The following is a 15,721-nucleotide window of genomic DNA, read 5'->3' as shown; positions in this document are numbered from 1 at the left end:
GGGCGCCCCGTGCGAGCGCGGCACGGGCCGGCGTGCGCGCACCGAGGGGAATCCATCCCGGAGCGGGCACGGTCGCTGCCGTCTCCGGCCACCGTGCCCCTGTGCGCAGCTCTGCAGCTCCCTGCGCGTCCTCGTGAGAGCCCAAGTCACTGAACGGGCATCCGGGTAGCCACCGCGGGCTGGTCTGGCCCTGCTAGATGTCAGTCAGATCCCCGTTGGGTGACTTAAGCCAGCACAAATCGTCTGTTTTCATGTGCATTTGATGCTCCGGTTGTTTGAGCCCCACAATACCACTTAGCTCTGCAGCAGGGGCAGCTCTGCATGTATATATTACACGGACACCTTAAAGTGAAGTGTTGACTGGTCCGACATTATATCTTAAAATTATTTCTCACAAAAGACTGAGAAATGTCAACTGATCCCTGAATAGCAGCTTTTGCTCTAGTTATTGATGTGGAGAAGACATACACCTATCATTTAAATGCTTTATTAGCAAGTAAAGCTAGTTATAAAAGTGGCTGAGCTTCAGCTATTCCCTGTGCGCTTGGGTAGCACATTTTTTCATCCCAGGCCTTTTTTAATTTTTCAGTGTATCATATTCAATGTCTTCCTTAAAAAATCAATCAAAGCCTCAGAACTGCCTGGCTTTAAGGGATAAAAAGTTCAGCACGGTCGTTGGTAGGCAAGGGAAGCAGAGGTAATGTAGAGCGTCCTCGTCTGTTCGTCTGAGACAGACTGCTGCGTATTGCGCATCCCGTGCTCGTTAGCAGCCGAGGTTTCTCTTAACGAAGGTGACGCACCAGATTTTTTGATGGGCATCGCTTACGGTCCACAACTTCGAATCAAAATTAATGCATTGACTTGTTACTTTACTGGAGGTTTTTTATTTTTTATTTTCCTGTATGCGATAGGGATAAAGTACTGCCTAATTACGAGCAAGCTTCTGGCTGTGTCTGAGGTGCTGCCTACCTGGGGGATGAGGGGCAGGGGGGCCCTGGCGCGGGGCGGGGAGCTGCACGTGAGCAGCCCCACAGCACCTGGATACCTGCGTTATTTTTCCAGAGAGACCCTCAGCTCTCGAGCAGCGAGCTTTGACGAGTGCTTAGCAGTTGATAACCTCAACAATTGAAGAGGAAAGATGTTTAGGGAAGGCCATCGTGGTTTGATCTGCATGGTGATACACCCTGTAAAGCTTGGAAAGTTGGTCTCGGTACTTCCCACCCGAGTGACACTAATAAGGTATTTACGGCTGTGGCTGGTAGCTGCTCTTGCCTTTTTGCTCAGTTTCCGTGACCAAATAGTACAGAAAGTTTTACATTTCAAATTTTGAAATAGAATAAGGCTTTTGTGTACAAACTTCCAGAAACTTCAAAAATAGAGTGCCCTGAGTAAAGAGAGTACAATTAAAAGAAGTCATTTCAAAATATAATTGATAATTTTTAAGTAAATGTGGCCTTGTAGCAGAATGCAGATGGCAAAGCCACTATCCAGCTGACCCTAGGGTGTGCTTGAGAAACAAGCAGGAGGTGCAATACACTCTATTAATTATTTTCACCGCTACAGTTGTTTGCTGTATAATATAGGTCAGTAGAGGTTAGCCTGAAGCTCCTCCTAATATATTAGTAAATAAATTTGAACAGATTTTAATTTGCTAATGGAAAGGTCTGAGCCAGTTGCAAATAAGAGCGGAGCTACTTTGTCCTCATCAGCATGCAGCATGGCTGCTCCACACCATTCAGCCAAAATGTTACATTTCCATAAAGCACTGGGTAATTTGTCATGCAAAAAAAAAAAAAAAAAAAAAAAAAAAAAAACCCACCTCTGTAAACTATATTCGATTACAGATAAATGTGTATCATGAAGCAATCATTCTTAGGGAGTCCACAGGATAATTACATGTTAAACACCTGCCTCTAAATGCTTGCCAAATCATGAAGCAAGGCATTCCTTATAAGACTTTGTAATACTTCATGTTGGGGGCAGTGGGAGGGAGAAAAGTTTATGGTTTTTGCAAAGGGTGCTAACTCACTAACGTAGTTTCATTCAGTTCACAACAACTGACAGAGAACATTAATATGTCCTTTCATTTTCTCACTCACTCTTCACAGGAATTTATGTCAGAAGATAATAATTTTCATCTTATTTTCTTACTTCCTGTTAGGGTCTGAAGAAAAACTCTGTTACTGTCTGGCATGGCCTGAGCCTGCTGCGGTCTGGTGAATGCTTGTGCTGCAAGGAGGTCATTTAAACTGTCAAAAAAAACCCAAATCCTCACATTAAATAGTTTATTAAAATCCTTTTTTTTTTTTTTTTTTTTTGGTTTTTTTTTTTTTGTTGGTTTGTTTTAGTAGATGGTGAAGCTTGTTCACACACATCATGACTTCCATTACTTTAACGTGACCCTTTCCTCTAAGTTTTATTACTTAGGTTTGCCAGCTCCTCCTCTTACTTGTCCAATTTGTCCTTTCTGTGTTAACCTCTGTAAACAAGGCTCTGTAAATGTTACAGTGATAAGAAAATTTGCTGTTGCTGATGTCACTAAAATGACAGTTTCTTGTGAGGGAAGATTTATGCAGAGAGGCATTTCAGGATTGACACAAAATGGTAACTTCCAAGTTATCATTTTCAAATGTGAGTCTTTAAGATGCATTTACCTTATCTCTGTGCAGAATGTTTCTTAACATCAACCATTTTCTCCATGTTTAAGATCTCGCTCGCTTTGCATTCCTGGGTTTATACCTGAGGGAAGAGTATTCACATTTGGTTTTTATTCTAATGGCCTCATGGTTTTAAATATTCCACCTGTTTGTATTGCCCCCCTGCATGGGGAGACAGGAAGAGCTGTTAATGTTTAAACCTCTGTCATTTTCACCTCTTCTTCTCTCTTTTGTGATGCAAGAAGTGGCACTCGGCTCTCAAATGGACACAAATTAAGAAGCATCAAGGATTACTCCCTTAATTACAATAATCCCTAAAGGATTATTCAGAGATCGGCCCTTACTAAAGTTTTAAACTTAGCCATGCATTTTAAATCAGCACAGACTGATCTCTGGCTCAGCAACAAAAGAGAGGGTTCGAGTTCGAGCGTTGTTTGCAGAAATATTTTCACTGTTTAGCTGTAGAAAAGCATCTACCACTACTGTTGTGTGTGCTCTTTGCAGCTGGGGAACTGCCTGGCCAGCGGGTCTCGTCACACGTTACAACTTTCCAGTAGTTCATGGATGACGACAGCAAGAAGTATTTTATAGGATTTCATACAGATTAACTGAGCAGGATTCCAGAGCTGCGTTTGCTCCGTGTCTTCGTGTCCTGACCCCAAGTTGTAAATAGCCTAGAACAGCAGGGCTGGTTCCCTCAGGTCTGCTGTGGCTCAGGGAGGGAGGTGAAGGAAGAGGAGGAAGGTTTTCTCCGCTTTTCACAAAGTGCTGTGTAATCTGTAGCATTTAGCTAGACTTCTAGAAGCAGACAGGACCACTCCCGTCAAATGGCTGAGCAGTTAAGCCAAATGAAGATCATTTGTACATAATTCCACCCATTCTGGCTCAAGGCATGAATAGTCAAATATTTAACGGCAGTTTTTAGCTCTCATGCTCCTTTGTCTTAGTCCTAACATGCAACTTTAATTCCAATCTAAATCTCCTTTCCCATCCACGTCTTGTTCTTTAGTTACTTCTTATGGGAAACTTTTACCCACTGATGAGAGTACCTGAAGAGTATCAGGTGATTTTTTTTCTGCATATTTCGAATGCTAAGAGCATATGTAGAGTGCCTAAGTGACAGTCACCTGCTACTCTTGCTTATGTGTTTGTTCTGTCTTTCTTTTATATATTTTTTTTTCACTCAGAAAAAGCAAAGGTGTCCAAACTAAATATTTGCTATCAGATATGTCAGATCACATACAGTTATAAATGACACCTTGAGAAAGGTGTTAAATTTTTAAGAAAAAGAGTATTCTCTTAGTCAGACAACAGTGCTGTTGGCTGTGTCCTGTCAGACCTATTATGGTCCCTTCAAATCCTAGAGCTGCCTGGCTGCCACAAAACTCTTCAGCTGCTTTGTCTTTCACAGAATGCTGTTGCCTGCCAAAATGAGGAGGCATAGAATAATAACACATAGTCTCAAGTATTGAAACGAATTTTCCTATTCAGATTAATGTTTTGCTGAGATTCTCTTCATTTCCTGCTCTGTGTTACGCAGGAGAATTTTTCTGCGTTCATTTCCATCCTGGAATGTCTTTGCCTCCGGAAAATTATCCTGCCTCTTTGTAGCTGCTGAATACAACTACAGTTATTATGGAGCAGCTTCACCTGACCACTGTGTAGCTACAATTTTAATAACTTCATTGTACAGTAGTAGCTATTCATATTTTAGAGGACTTTTCTATTTCCCGTTCTCTGCAGCATTTATGGGAAAACCAGTGCAAAGAAAAAAATAACCTCCTTAAAGTTTCTAAAGTGCCATTGTTATATCTCCGTTCAATAAACAATCACAGGAAAATTAAACACCAGCAAATACTGAGGGGAACAAAATTAATTTCAAGACGATGTTAAATATTAAGGCTATAAATTATTGTGTTCAAAAATGATCCTGAGGGCTATATCTCCGCTGGAAACAAATCATTGTGTGATCACAACTTTTTAATCACTAAGCTTGTTACATTCTGAACAGTGTGCCTATACACTTGTTCTGCTGCAATCTTGATTAGTTTTTTGCTGCTTTGATTATCTCCTTTGAAAGCTTGTATGAGGAGGTTAGAAGCCAGCGATAGCAATAAGAATTAAAAACAAAATCTGTGGAGCTGAGGCTCAAGAAATTAGGTTTGTAAATACAATAAATACTTTATTACAGATTAGACAGTTGGTGAATTATTCCATTGAGAATAGAAATGCTTAACTTAAATGTGGCTAATAGTATATACAACACATTGGAAACTCTTTTTTTGCCTTATTCCAATGGAATTGCACAATAGAAATACAGTTCTAAAAGACTGAAACAATTTTTGCAACCATTTTAAAAGTTGCTTACATTTCTGACTTGTTTACACAGTAATAAAAGAACTTGACTTACATTCATCGTATTTTAAGAATGGAAGCTGTAGATTTCATAATCTTACAAGAAAGTTCTTTGAAATTTTAGTTGAACATGTCAGTTCCTTAAAGATTTCAGTCATTGCTCCTTCAGGATGAGGAAGAGCAATTTACAAATCCATCAGGAAATCTGCAGGCTAGAAAGCATTTCCCAACATGCTGCCAGAATTCAGAGGAAATACATATGAAAGACAGTCATTTTCAAAGCAAAATTTACCTTAAATTACTTTAAAATCTATACAAGTAAATAAAGCTTTTAATGCATTATTGTATCTGTACATGCAAAAAAGAGTTACATAAATCCCTTACATGTGAAAAAGGCAGCATTAAGGCAACCTTAAATTGCTCTCAGAATCACGTGTTTATGTCTTTGAATGCAGAAATGCTTTGCTTTCTAATACCAATGCAACAGATATTTAAGTTAAAAATGTGTTTTTTTTTTTAAATACTTTCTTGCTTTAAATGAGCTAATAAATTCACTCATTTTGTCAATTTCTTGTATGAAGACCTAAAATATATTACTTTTCCTTAAGTAAAAAGATACTGTGGGAAGAAAAATCAAAATGGAATTTTCAAATCAAATGAAAAGAGGCGTTTTGCACTAGAAATGTGTTGTGGATATCGTCTTGAGAACTTTTCTTCACTGCCCGGTTTTCATTTCTCTGTCCCAAGTAATTGGGCTGGGGCATGGGGGTAGTTTTTGTTGTTGGTTTGAACAGGTAGTTCCGGTAGCAGAAGAACATTCATTTTCATTTCCAGCATGAACTGCAATGGGAAATCTTTGATGCCCGGAAAAGATGAACTTACGGATGGGAAATGATTAGAGGTCTCTCAGTGGGAGAGGATGAGGGCTTTTTTCCCCCACTGTTTTCATGACAGGAAGTTTAGAAACTTCTGAGAATTCTGCAACTGTGTTGGATTTGTCTGAACTTAGAAGTAGGAAGGGAACAAGCTCATTCGTGTTCTCTAGACTTCCAGCAGGGCTTTATTACTCAGTTGAATGTGTATGTGGTTCTGTAGGTACAGCACTGCCTCAGAATATAGAAGATAACTTTATTTTCTCTTTTACTATATGATTGCTGACAAACAATCTCACCTTCTTGTGCTAGCACCCTTCACCTTGTCTCTCTTGACTGGCCCATAAACTCTTTTCCATGGAATCTTTCTCCTACTGCTGGATTGCACAGCATCCATCACAGTAGCATTTTGTTTTTTGTAGATGCACCCTCAGAAATAGAAATAATAAAAATAATATGCAGTACATTACTCCCTAGAATTAGAGGTGGCTATAAATGCACTATATTTGGATATGAATATACTTTGCAAATTGACACAATACAAGTAACATTTTTTCTGCACTCCTGACCTATTTTCTGATCTGCTTCTGCTTTCAGAACAGACAAAACTGTCTTACTTTTAGTATTATTAATATTTTTAATAACTTTCTGCCCCTGATTCACCTTGCTTTTCCTTTTGTCCTCACCAGATCAGTTTCCATGTTGACAGTGACTCCTCAAAGAGGGGGCATGTCCTGCATCTGTGCCCATGCACCCGAGTGTGCAGGTCAGATCACCTCGTGTGGTGATCTGAGACCTTCTGGTCTGAGACTGATACCCTCTAATGCCTCCCTTGATTTTCACTACAGTTGTGAATTGGCATCAGAGTACTCGGCTTTTTTTTTTTTTTTGTAGGGAGACAGTTTGCTCTGATGACGCTTCATTATCTCCTACACTGTCCTAAGCTTTGTGTAAATATTTTTTTTTTGTAAATATTTTTGTGTAAATACAGCTTTCTGTAAATATTAACACGTGAACCAGAAATGCTCTACAAATACCCAGGGCATGAAAGGGTGAAAATGCCCTGAGCTGGTCCCACGGATGTGTGTCAGCATTAGGAGTAGGATTGTCCTTGTGCAATGAGAAGATGTCTCCTCGTGTTCCAATATTCCTATCTGAGTTGCAGCTTTTGGAAAGGTGACATCTTCACAATTTTCAGTCCCAAAGTTACTCTTGTTCTAAGTCCGCAAGGTTCCCAGCAATAGAGCAAACAATTCCCTGCTGGCTGCCAGAATAGAATGATGTGAGTGGGCCTAAAAGGATTCATTTTCTTACAGAAATTGGGGTCTTGCATAGTCCTCCAAGCAGATTGGCTACAGATGAGCTTCCATGGAGCTGCCCATCTAGTGAAAATAAGCAGAAATCAGAGATGTTGTCCACTATGAGATCAGTGCTAGAGGAGAAGAAAGCAGAAGAAAGTTAAGAGTAATACTCATCCCTGTGCCTATCAACTGCAGGAGGGATATCCTCAAGGAGTTTTAATGCAAATGTCACATTTTTTTTAAGGCATTGGCAGTTATCTTTTCAAATCCTGGCCTTATTTTTCCATAAAACCTACACGATTTGTCTGTGGTCCGGTGAAAATATTTGCACGTTACCTGCAGCCTTGTAGAGCCCACCAAGATAACTGGATAGCTCCTCGTCAGATGTGACACCGTATATTATGTCTACGTGAGGCACATGAGCTCAAGTTACACACAAAGTTATTTCTGTGTCTGTTCTAAAAAGAGAATTGCAGGTACTTCTGTGCAGTCCTTATCACTGCCCACGTTAGCTTCAGATGGAAAGTTAACGGGACTGATGCGTAATCCACGAAACTTTTACATGTCACTTCAGAAAGTTAGGCCACCAAAAAGTTCATGCTAAATAGACTGCTCCATTCAGCAGCAGTCATATAAAGCACCTCCTATTCATTCGACATAAACACTTAAGGGGCAAAGTGCTGTAGAAAAGCATGTTGTGCTACAAGCAAAACCTTTTTCATCTCATCTTTCACCCAAACCTTTATCATCAGTGCAAGTGCTATTAGCTGTTGTAGGAGATACTGGCTCTTTCCTGACGGTGTTTTTAGCCTCTTTGCTGATGTCAAGAACACTGAGCTGCTGTACCTTGCTATTACGCCTTGAAGGAGGCAAAAGACAGTCAGGGCTTGCGGTCTGTCTCTTTCGGAAAAAGGAGGGAAAAAAGTTCTTATTTTAGAATTGCCTGCACTGTTTTGATCTTTGTAGATGCCTCAGTTGAACTCTCCATTTATTTACAGTAGGATTTCTGACTCTTTCTTGAACTATATCAGATAATTCAAGGGAAGAACTTCCAAAGGGCTGGGTGGTTCAGGGCTTAAAGGAGTTTCTGTGTCTAGCACAGAAGCTGAGCGGTAGTTCCCCCTGCACACTCAAACAAGGCATAAAAATAGGTACAAGTCAGGTTGATCATTTGAAGCGTTTTCTTCAACAACAGCCCATCATTTTTCAAATGAAGGCTGATCCTCTTCTCCATAGTCTCATAGCAGGGGGAAATGGAGGGTGTGCAGGCACTCTCACACACCAGATTTACTGCAGACTTGGGCTTGCTTTGCAGAGTTACTTACCAGTTTTCTTTGGTTTTGCCTCGAGTAATTCATGCTTCCTTAAAATAGTTTAATAGACACAAAGGAAGGCCAGTGTCAGAGGTAGAAGTCAAGAATGAGAGTTGACTCCTAGAAAGGGAGTCATCAGAACGGTGGATGTGGATGTCATCGTTAGAACACTGTTTTTCCCATTACTCTCTAAACAACTGAGTTGAGTGAAATACGATGAACTCCTTCATCTGTCTTTCTCATACACAGTGCCTCAGCTCTGGCCCCACGTCAGCAGCACTTGAAAAATCCTTCCTTGTTAGAGGTTGTGCTGTGCCCCACGTCAAGAAAAGCCCATGTTCCCCATTTGGTTCTTAATGGACAGGTGTTCGCAGCACAAAACCCTCCGTTACAATCAGCCCTAATTAGCACCTTTATCAGCAGCCTCCCCAGAGAGGCCAGAGAAAGAAGAGGCAGAGAGAGGGAGGCGCGAGGCCGGCTCCTCACTCGAGGTGAGGCCGCCAGGTCAAGGCTGAGGGGCAGCAAGAGGGAGCTTTGCTGCTGCCGCCTGCGCGCTCCCTGCGCCATAAATAGAGGACTTGGGGCTCGCACTGTCAATCTGGCACCTTTCAAAAGCACTAAATTCACTTAATTAACCAAGAGGCAAAAACAGCCTTCCCTAGCAACTCTTGCATCGAATGGCACTTATGTTACCTTATATTCCGAGCACCTAACCCTATTAGCATTGTATTGTGTGTTTCTGATGGAGTGCCTTTATGTACACACCAGTCTTAGCATACATACTAATGTATACTGGGATGTTTAGCAGCCTTTTAAACTAAACTGACACTACCAAGTAGATTTTATGGCTTATTTTTTATTTTCCATTGTATATTATACCATCCTAATTCCTCAGAAGCAGCATATTTTCCCATATCGATACTCTCTTTTCAGTTCACTCTCTTTTCACTTCAATTAAGACACTTTCTTTTTTGAATTTTATGGTTTCTTGGGTTATTTTGCCTTTTTCCTTCCTTTTTTTTTTTTTTTCTTTTTTTGGCACAGGACATTGTTTTGCATTGCCATGCTCTCATGATTGGCCTGCCTATTGTCTGCTAACTCTACAGCACAGCAAAAAGAACAGAAAAATCTGCCAAGTTTTCTTCCCAGAGAGGTGCAGAATATTCTCATTTGTACAGTGATATAATATAGGGGTAGCCATAATATATTTATGCCTTATCACAAGTGTGGTTGTTCAAAGCTGTGCTGTCCTTTGAGGTCTTGCAGGATGAACTTTATGGCACAAGGGAGTCTGTGCCGTGCATGTGTTACATAGGTTCTCTGTAGGTTAGTGGAATCCTCCTTGCAATTCCACTTTCTCCTTCGTGATACTCTTCTAAACTCTGGAGAGTTAAATCCTATGACCTTGACTGAGTCAATTCATTATTCTATGTCTTTTTCTAGATTAAAATTTGAGGAAGAGACATACTCAGCTCTGGAAACTTTAGGTGAAAACTATTCTAAAAATACAGAGCAGACTGTGAGGCAGTGTGACCTAGACAGCAGGTTTTCCACGAGACGAGGTTTACTGTACATCTCTTTATTTCTGCCTTTCCTTCCCTGTGCACCTTTGCCCAGCTTGTGCTTCTAGCAGCTCTGAGGAGCAGGTCTCTCTCACTGCCGGTTTGTAGAGCACAACGTCTGCCTGTCTGCCTGACCCTAGTCACACAGTGCACCTTGTAACACGGTTTGGATCAAACCGAAGGAACAGTCCAGTACCCAGGTGAGATGCCAGGCAGGAATTACCTTCATTGGTGTAAGCAACCCAAGCTGGCTGCTCCCAGACACACTGCACTGAAACCTCTGACCTTCTTGTTGAATAGTGGCAGCCGAAGGAGCTTTCCCTTCTGTAAAGCAAGGTTATCATCTCCCAGATATTTATGACAGATTATCTTAAAGATGATGTGGCAGTACTTTCTCAAAGCAACTTTTGCTGATGCAGCAAAGAAGCAATCCATTTTTTATACTACTCCCTTTTGTGTGATTATCCTCTTCCAAATTGCATGCAGATACCTGGGATATGTGAGCAGGTTACTTAAAACACGTGAGTCCGTTCAATTGCTTGTTCAAATTAGGCAGAGCATAGTCCTCATTCGGAAACAACTGAGGAATAAGAAAGGGTGAGAGGAGGAAGAAAATGAGTTGCAAATGTATAAGGTGGTTAACAGACCTGAGTGAGAATTTCAGGTAATATCTTCTGCATTTTGGTTTCTGATGTTTCTCCTACTCCACCACAAATAAAGCAACTGCCATTTAAACTGCCATCTAAAATCGATGGGTTAACACTGCTGCCTTACACAAAGTCCATCATTTTTCATATGTCTGCAAACAGATGTGTCAAAAGGCTATATTAGCCCTTACTGCAGTGCTTGTTCAGAGCAAACATGTCATCTTTCACGCTCACTTTTGTGCCACTAGTGCAACGCGCATTTCATGTTAAGTCTTACTGTGTCTCAGAAGCAGCTGGCTTTGCTTGGTGGTGAATAAATGGCAGGTAGGAGGCTGGATTGCTGGTGTTCCACAAGGCCTTTTTGATGACACTGGTGTAAAAATCCAGTTGTTTTTAAGCAGTCAAGAGTGGCATCAAACAGACTCTAGGCATCCTATAGCTAGTGCAACCCTGCTTCCTCCTCTGGGATTTCAATATTGGAGAGGCTACAATACTAAGAATTGTTTGAACTCATTGTAAAATGTATACTAGTGAATTTTACAGGTAGCAAATTGTTTCTGAGTTGACTCCAGGAGCTGGTATTTTGCAGTATGGTTTAGTGCCTGCCCTTGGTGACTTCTTTGAGAAATCTGACCTACTTCTGCTCCAGTTTTGCAGCTGATGGTGTCATCAATGTGGTATCACTTTTTCTCAGGTTTTACATTTGCAAGAGAATGCGCAGTGCATTCTGAGGAGCAACACCTTTCCAGAACTCCCATCACGAGCACATTTTGAGGAGAGCCAGCCAGTCTACTTGTCTCCACCAGCAGTAAGGAGAGGTATGCATGCCCTGCAGCAGGAGGAGATTCCCTGCTGTGTCCAGAGCCTTTTTCCTTTCCAGGCACAGCAGGATTCCTGTGTTAAGGTCACTGGCAGGACTTCCGCAGACAGCAAACCCCTTTGCAACACCAGTCTATCTGCCACAAGCTCTTTCCTCTTGCTCCTATTCTTTGTTCAGGTTATTTTCCTTTCCAGTTCTTGAGTTTTTCCTCTTCTGTTCCTCCTAGTAGATAACACTGTGAGTTAAGGAAATAAATTGAAAGGATGTTGATGCAGAAACTGGGGAGGTCTGATGGATGCTTGACAAGACATCACCAATTTACCTAAGTGCCTGTAAACATAAGTCCTGTGTATACTGGTATACTGCAACTACGTTAGAGGTGCTGTGTATATTTTTTAGCTTAGTTTCTGTATTATAATTCTATGCAACTAAATGGAAAGCATCTTATTGCAAGGCCATCAGGCATTTTAAGCACTATTATTTAACATGTTTGTTCATTTTTAATTAAATTTGTACTTGATGCAATTTGGATCTCTGAAAAATAAAAAATGCAATAGTTAAACAATAATGCACAAGTATCTCTTTTAGTTCTGAACATGAAATCCAAGATGGACATGATTTTAGCAAATTGACCTCGTGTGTAAAACTGATTTCTGTGAGCAAACAGCCCTTCTCACTAGCGGCATGGGCTGAGCATTGTGGAACTCGAGAGCTGGTCTTAACTGCACCATTGGCTTGTTTAGCCCAGCTGTGCAGAGCAGGCCATAGTTTTAAACCTCAGTGATCTGTGCCAGATTATCAGTACCAAAAGCTGATTGATTTCTCTCTATATTAACATCCCTTGCTGTCAAAGACTGTGTTTCTTCTGTATCTCTCTTGCTCTGTTCATTTCAACACTTCAACTTTCAGTGATTTGGGAATGCAGACCATAGCACAGGCTATGTGCCTGTTATTTTGTATTTGTGTCCTACAGCTCATGGAAAAAGGAGGCCTGTTTTATCCTCGTAAGCGAGTTAGCAGAGTTCGGCAGACTTACATGTTGCTTTCAAATATGAGTGGTAAGTGAATGGAGTAACTGAATTTTACAACTCTGAAAATTATTAGAACATTTTAATGAATCAGGAAAACCTAAGAGTGACCAATAAAATTATTTTGGAAAGTATTCGGTGAGAAAATTGCTTACAACTTTGATTGTAAGCTCACCCTGGTCTGTGCTTGTCTCCTGCCTGAAAATGAAGGATCTCACAGCCACAAACACTGAGGGCTGTTTGTGGCATTATTTGATCAAATCGTCCTTAAAAAAAAAAAAAAAAAGTAAATGTGTAAGCATGTATCGTAAAGCCGCTTATTTTTAAGTTGAATTTATTAATCAGAATCCACAACTGAAAACAAGGCCATGCTGTGGATATGAAGACAAATATTTAACACAAAGTCAGAAACAGGCTCCCCAAAATAAGAGATTATTAAAGTTACGATGAACATGTGAAAATTGCAAAGTATCAGCAAGTCTCCTGCACTGCAAACCGATCTAAAGCAGCTTTCCTGTTTCCCCAGCAACCTCAAGCAGTGCTAGCTTGTTTCTTTGGAAGTAAATTAAATGTGACTTTCAAGTAGTTCATTATTTCAGTAGCCACAATGCCCTTCAGAAGCAAGGACGTTCGATAAATCATATTAGGATTTGCAGCACTTCTGAACAGAGGCAGATAAAGGTTTTTTTGCAGAAACAGTTTTCAAATCTGCGAATTTTTTTAGAACTTAGAAAAATTATGTTTCTATTAATAGAGGAAAAAGAATAAAATGTATTTCCAATACATAAGGAAAACTAGATAGTTTGGGACTGCACTAAAAGGCAAGTGCTGCTTCACACACATGGAGCTAGTGCAGGGTGGTGCAGAGCCCATTGCTAGAGCTGACCTTGGCTTGTGGATATTTCTTCATAAGGAAGAGCTTCCAGGAAAGCCCTCTCAGCCCAAGCTGCTCTCTGCTCCAACCTGCTACAGTGTGCCAAGGACTGCACCAGACATTACCATAGCAGAGAATCTCCTGTAATCATGATTCACTACTTCTCAGAGAAGGTTGCTGGGCCTGAGTCTTGCTCTCTGTGGTTACAAGGCCTGTTCTAGTAAGAATCTCCACTAACATGTTTTCTGAAATGTGATTTGTCAACGAAGACATCAGCTTATTAAAAGCATTTGAGAAAGGATCACTATTATGAATTTCCCATTTCAACATGCCTTTGGAAAGAACTTCTGCAATTTTCAACGTGCCATTTCGTGGTTTCCATAATTAACTACCTTTTTATCATGAGAAATAGACTTTTTAAAAAGATTGAGAAGTGTTAAAATCGAAAATGAAATAAAACGTCTCAAAATTACCTTAAGATTTGACTGAAGCAAACCTGGATATATATTCAGATAGTTGATTTACAAAAATTTACATGATTTAATGTTTTCATAGAATCATAGAATGCTTAAGGTTGGAAGGGACCTCAGAGGTCATCTAGTCCAACCCGCCTGCACATGCAGGATCACCTAGAGCACGTGGCACAGGGCTGCATCCAAGCAGGTTTTAAAGATGTCCAAAGAAGAAAACTGCACAACCTCTCTGGGCAGCTCATTCCAGTGCTCTGTCACCTTCACTGTTACAAAATTTTTTCTTAAGTTCCTGTGGAACTTTTGATACCTCAGTTTGTGGCCATTTCCTCTAGTCCTATCACTGTCCACCACTGAAAAGAGGCCGCCCCCTCCTCCTCACTGCCTCCCTTCAGGTATTCATACACACTGACCAGTTTCCCCCTCAGCCTTCTCTTCTCCAGGCTGAACAGATCCAGCTCTCTCAGCCTTTCCTGATTGGGCAGATGTTCTAGGCTCTGATCATCCTCGTAGCCCTGCGCTGGACTCTGTCCAGCAGCTCCACATCCCTCTTGTACTGGGAAGCCCAGAACTGGACACAGGATTCCAGATGTGGCCTCACCAGGGCTGTGTAAAGGTGGACAATCACCTCCCTCGACCTGCTGGAGATGCTCTTCTCAATGCATCCCAGGATCCTATTGGTCTTCTTGGCCACCAGGGCACACTGCTGCCTCATGGTCATCTTGTCATCCACCCTGATGCCCAGGTCCCTCTCTGCGGTGCTGCTCTCTAGCAGGTCAACCCCTAATCTGTACTGGTGTCCGGGGTTATTCCTCCCCAAGTGCAGGACCCTGCACTTGCCCCTGTTGAACTTCATGAGATTTCTCACTGCCCAGTTGTCCAGTCTGTCCAGGTCCCTCTGGGTGGCAGCACAGCCCTCAGGGCTATCAGCTGTTGCTCCCAGTTTTGGATCATCAGCAACCTTGCTGAGGGAGCACTCCAGCCCTTCATGCAGGTCGTTAATGAATAAGTTGAACAGGACCGGATCGAGGACTGACCCCTGGGGGACACCGTTAACTACAGGCCTCCAACTGGACTCTGCACCACTACCACTCTCTGCGCCCTGCCATTGAACCAATTCCTAATCCACCTTCCCGTCCAGTCATCCCACACCTTTGGAGCTTGCCCAGGAGGATGCTGTGAGGGACRGTGTCAAAAGCCTTGCTCAAGTACAGATAGACGACATCCACTGCCCTGCCCTCACCTATCCAGCCAGTCACTCCCTCACAGAAGGCGATCAAGTTAGTCAAGCATGATTTCCCCTTGATGAATCCATGCTGGCTACTCCTGAGCACCTTCTCCTCCACGTGTCTGGAGATAGGAGCCAGGGTGAGCTGTTCCATCACTTTTCTCGGGATGGAGGTGAGGCTTACCGGCCTGTAGTTGCCTGGGTCACTCTGGTTTGAAGACTGGAGTGAAGTTGGCTTTCTTCCAGTCCTCCGGCACCTCCCCCATTCTCCAGGACCTTTTGAAGATGTTGGCGAGCGTCTTGGCTATGACATTCGCCAGTTCCCGCAACACTCTGGGGTGCATCCCATCAGGGCCCAAGGATTTGTGGGTGTCAGGTTTCCTTAGGTGCTCTCTGACCCACTCTTCCTCTACCTGGGGCAACTCTTCCTCTCTCCAGCTCTCTCGTTGTCTCCCTAGGGCCTGAGATTCTAGAAGGCTGCCCCTGACAAACACCGAAGCAAAGGCAGCATTCAGCAGCTCTGCTTTCTCCGTGTTTTTCATAATCAGGGTACCCACCTCGTTCACTAGTGGACCCACATTTTGCCTGACCTTC

The sequence above is a fragment of the Nothoprocta perdicaria genome, unplaced genomic scaffold (genome assembly GCF_003342845.1).
Source record: "Nothoprocta perdicaria isolate Ctin4 unplaced genomic scaffold, notPer1 scaffold_415, whole genome shotgun sequence".
NCBI lineage: Eukaryota > Metazoa > Chordata > Aves > Tinamiformes > Tinamidae > Nothoprocta > Nothoprocta perdicaria.
This window is presented reverse-complemented; position numbering follows the sequence as displayed.